Source organism: Tupaia chinensis, unplaced genomic scaffold, assembly GCF_000334495.1.
Source record: "Tupaia chinensis unplaced genomic scaffold, TupChi_1.0 Scaffold148607_1, whole genome shotgun sequence".
NCBI lineage: Eukaryota > Metazoa > Chordata > Mammalia > Scandentia > Tupaiidae > Tupaia > Tupaia belangeri.
The window spans coordinates 1,800,842-1,805,426 of record NW_006208456.1 but is presented as its reverse complement, the minus strand read 5'-3'; the positions used below and the strand labels follow the sequence as shown (position 1 = coordinate 1,805,426).

Genomic DNA, 4,585 nt, shown 5'->3' with positions numbered 1-4,585 from the left:
CGCCCCGCCTCGTCCCAGGCGCAGCGGCCCGCGGGCTCCAGGCTCACCCCACGCCATCTCTGGCTCCGAGCTGGGAGGCCGAGGCTCGAGTCCTGTGCGAGATTGTGCTGACCGCGCAGAGTGTCCGAACAGTGTCTGGCGTCCCTTGATGCCGGGAGCCGACAGTGGCCGAGCTGCTTGAGGAGGCATCTGGCGCTTTACTCTCGGACCGGCGCTCCTCCCTGGTCTGAGGCAAAAGGAGCCAGGCTTCTCTCCAGACCCGGGCAGGGCAGGCAGGGACGCCCAGAGGCTCTGGGTGTGGCAGTGAACCTCTTCCCAGAACTTGTCTCTGCCTCACAGCACTCACTTATCTGGAGAAAGCTGCTGGAACCATCTGGACCTGGCTTCACAGGGAGGGGGACAAGAGTATGAGCACAGGTAGAAACTCGGATCCTTCTCAAAGGGCATCCTTAGCAAAAGGTGCAGCGATCCAGGGTTGCCCAACCAGAAGCTCCCTGATAAAGGTTACTGCTAGTAATACTTCTTTTTGTACAATAATAACTTCTTATTTGGGTTATAGCCCAAACAAAATATTAACAGCGTTATACTATCAGCCTTTTATCAGGCCAGCTAGGTCTGAATTAAGATGCCTGGAGCCCACATGACCAACTTTGTCATTAGAGTCCTGAACCAGTGGCTTGAAAATCACACTGGGCATGTGTACATGTGCCCCACAATTCCAAGAGCAAAATGGAGAAGGGATTGCAGAGTGGCCAATCCCCTGGGAAGTGTTTTCTCACTTTTTCTCTCTCCAGCGATTACATGTACCCTATTGCAAATGGAAAAAAGAAAAATATTACATTATTAAATCCTTTGAAAGTGTCAGCATATCAATTTTTGTAGGTTACATTTTTTTTAATCTTCATAAGAGCCAATCCTAAAAGGTTTTAGATTTAAATTTTTATTTTTAAAATTTTCTTTTTTTCTAGGAGTGAGAGAGACAGGGAAAGAAGCAACCCAAATGCTGCATTTCACCCCTAACCTCAGCCAGCCCTGGATCATGGGCAACTCTTCCCAGAACTTGTCTCTCTTCACAGCACTCACTTATCTGGAGAAAGCTGCTGGAACCATCTGGACCTGGCTTCACAGGGAGGGGGGCATGCCTGGCATGCTCACAGAGATCTCCAGATGCAAACCTGGAACCTTCCCATTCGGTCAGCCTCAGAGGTGGGTTTACCACTGTGCCACCTCTCCGTATCGTACATCTTAACTACAAATCAATCACTGTTTCTCTTGGCGAACTTCGAGAGTATATGCATCATCTTTGTCGTATAGGATGGTTAACTACTGTGATAACCAGAAATTTATCTTCTGAGTGTGGGATACTGAAAAACAGACTTATTGATTTAAAATGGTTCGTTGGGCCAGCCTTGTTGCACATCAATAAAGTGCTCTGTTTCTGGAGCTGGATCCCACAGGCCCAACCCTGGTTCCGATCCTGACCCTGGGTGGTTTGAAGAGCAGGATGGGTGCATGTGCATGCATGCCCCAAATCCTGGCAGGATAGAGACTGGAGAAACAAATGATAAGGGGGGATAGCCAAGTGTCATGGTAGTTGGGGTGGCTGGACCCCACATGGCCAACCATGCAGTTTGAGTCCTAAGAGGAGAATGGAGACAGGGTTGCACTATGGTCATTCCCCTTGAGGGTTGCTTTCTCTGTGTGTCAGTCTGCAGTGAGCACATGTACCCTATAGCATGCATCCATGTGCACATGTATGACTACACCCCAGTGGGTGATCCTCCTCTGTCTCTCTCTCTCTCTCTCTCCCCCCATTTCCTCTCTCTGACGAATGCATGTACTCTCTGGTGATTAAAGAAAAAAAGGTAATAAAATGGTTTATTTTATGTTTCTTTGGTTGAACTATTACTAGATGCCATTCTGAAATTCACTGAGATTATACATTTTATATATTTTTAAATAATTATTTTAAAAATATATTTTATTTATTCATTCATTTATTTTAATATGACCAGAGAGAGTCACACACACAGAGAGAGAGAAAATGAGAAAGCAAGCCACCAGGTCTGGGATTCAAACCATGGTCAGCCATGTGGGCAGCTTAACCACCATGCCACCTGCTGGTCCCCACACATATGATTATTTTTAAAGAATCATTTCATGTCATGTATTATTATTATTATATTTGCTGTATGGCACATGTGCTCACCAGAGAGAGAGAGGAAAACGGTGAGAAAGCAAGCCACCAGGTCTAGACTTGAACCACAGTCTGCCATGTGGGAATCCAGTACTTTAACTACTACATCACCCGCAGCATCCCCCTTTTCTTTAATTTGCCAAAGGACACATGTGCTCATGGGGCGGGAGGAGAGAGAAAGTGAGAGAGTACCCTCCTAGGAGGGATGGTCGCACTATAATCTCTTCTCCATCTCTCGCTCTCCTTTGGAGATTTGAAACATGCATGTGGGCCCAGTGTGTTTCTCAAGGTGCAGGGTCCAGGACTTGAACTGAGTAGTTGCCCATATGGGGTTCAGCTGCCTTAACCACCACACCACTGGCTGGCCCTTTATAATAATAATAAAGTGATGATATTTATTTATTTCATGAGTGAGAGAGACATAGAGACAGGCTTTCCCAACAATGTCCTAATGTTGTGATCCGCCTCATTCTCAGCCAACCCAGACCAGGGACACACACAGAAGTGTGCTCAGGGAAGTTCTAGGACATGAAGCCGAGACTTTTCCCTTGTGGGTCCAGTTGCGATCACTGTGCCATCCCACCTGGCCCAAGATTTTACCTTCTTTTTAGTTTTTTTTTTTTTTTTTTTTTTTTAAGAGGTTTTTGCTATAGCGCACGTGCACTCGTCAGAAAGACAGAGACAGAGAGCGAGAAGTCATCCCCCATGGGGGATTTTACCTTCTTTTTAAAATTTTTTATTTGCTGAAGGGCACTGTGCTTACAAGAGAGAGATAAAGAGAGGGGGAGAGAGAGAGAAAGAGAGCGAGCAAGAAACACTCCCCCAGGAGAGATGGCAAGGCAATAATCCCTTCTCCTCCACCCTCCTCTCCGGATTTTGGGCACACATGCACACGCTTTCAGTGTGTTTTTCAAGCGGCTGGACCTGGTACTCAAACCACATTGTTGGCCTTGTGAGATCCAGCCACCTTTAACCACCACACCGCTGGCTGGCCCAGATTTTTAAGTCGTCTTAACTTTTGTACATATGCAGTAAATTTACTCATTCCTTTATTTATTCATTCCTACTCAGAAGTAAATTCCTCAGCAGTATGTTTTTAAGCTTTTTAATGTATTGCTTACATTAGTGAGATAGCAAGAGAGAGAGTCAGAGCCAGAGAGATAGCCAGAGCCAGAGAGATAGCACCCCAAACAGGGTCGTGATGCCACAATCCACGCACAGTCTGAGCCAGTCCCGGATCATGGGCATGTGTGTGCTTGGCACACTCAGAGAAGTCTCTGGATTCTCTGTAACCTTCCCATGTTCATTAGCTTTAAAGAACATTGCATTTTACCCCTACACTCCCATCTGTCCTCTTTTTATTTTTTAATTACTTTTTACATTTTTATTTATTATTTTTTAGTTTTTGCTGTAGGACATGTGCACTTGCCAGAAAGAGACAAAGAGGGAGAGAAATCACCCCCCAGGGAGGATAGCCACACTATCATTTCTTTTCTTCCAGTATCCTCTCAGGATTTTGGACATGCATGTGCATGCACCTGGCATGATTTTCTTTCTTTCTTTTTTTAAAAATTACTTATTTTATTTTATCTATCATTCAATTTTTGCTATAAGGCACATGCACTCACTAGAGAGAGACAGAGAAGGGGAAAGTGAGAAAGCAAGCCACCAGATCCAGGACTTGAACTGTGGTTGGTCATGTGCAAGTCCAGTGCCCTAACTACCATGTCACCAGCCAGCCCACCTGGCATGATTTTCAAGCTGCCAGGTTTGATGCCTGAACTGTGCAGTTGGACATGTGTGATCCAGTGCCTTAAAGTACATGCTACTGACTAGCCTTGGCCCCTCTTTTACATTTTTAATTTTGCTTGAGGGAATGTACATTTTGTGGGGAGAGACACACGGAGAGAAGGAAAGTAAACACCACCCCCATATAGTATGGTTCTGCTGCAATCCTTTCTCCTCTATTTCTCCCTCCTACTTGGATTTTGGGTACACACATCTATGCGCCTGATATTTCTCAAGCTGCCAGGTCTGGAACTTGAACCGTGTAGTTGGCCATGTGGAATCCAGCCACCTAAACCACCAGGCCATGGATTGCCACCCCCTTTTGTTTTTTAAGGTTTTGTTTTTTGTTTCGTTTTTGCCATAGGGTGTGTGTGCTCACTGGAGAGAGACAGAGAAAGGAACATGAAAACTCACCCCTCAGGAGGATAGCCACACCACAATCCCTTCTCCTGTTTTCCTCCTGGGATCTTAGGCACACATGCACACATGCCCAGTGCAATTTTTCAAGCTCATATCTGGGACTCAAACTGCAGTCAGCCATGTAGGAGTTCAGTGCCTTAGCCACCATACCTCCTGCTAGCCCCAGACCCCCCCCCCTGC

General features: G+C 46.0%; 1 protein-coding gene across 1 annotated transcript in view; it reads left to right on the top strand.

Moving 5' to 3' along the window:
- HEATR4 (HEAT repeat containing 4) overlaps positions 1-4,585 on the top strand; it is a 78,522-nt gene that overhangs the window by 4,678 nt on the left and 69,259 nt on the right. Inside the window, exon 2 of the mRNA XM_027769115.1 lies at positions 969-1,206. The gene's annotated coding sequence lies outside the window, so the exon portion shown is untranslated. The remainder of the gene's footprint in view (positions 1-968; positions 1,207-4,585) is intronic.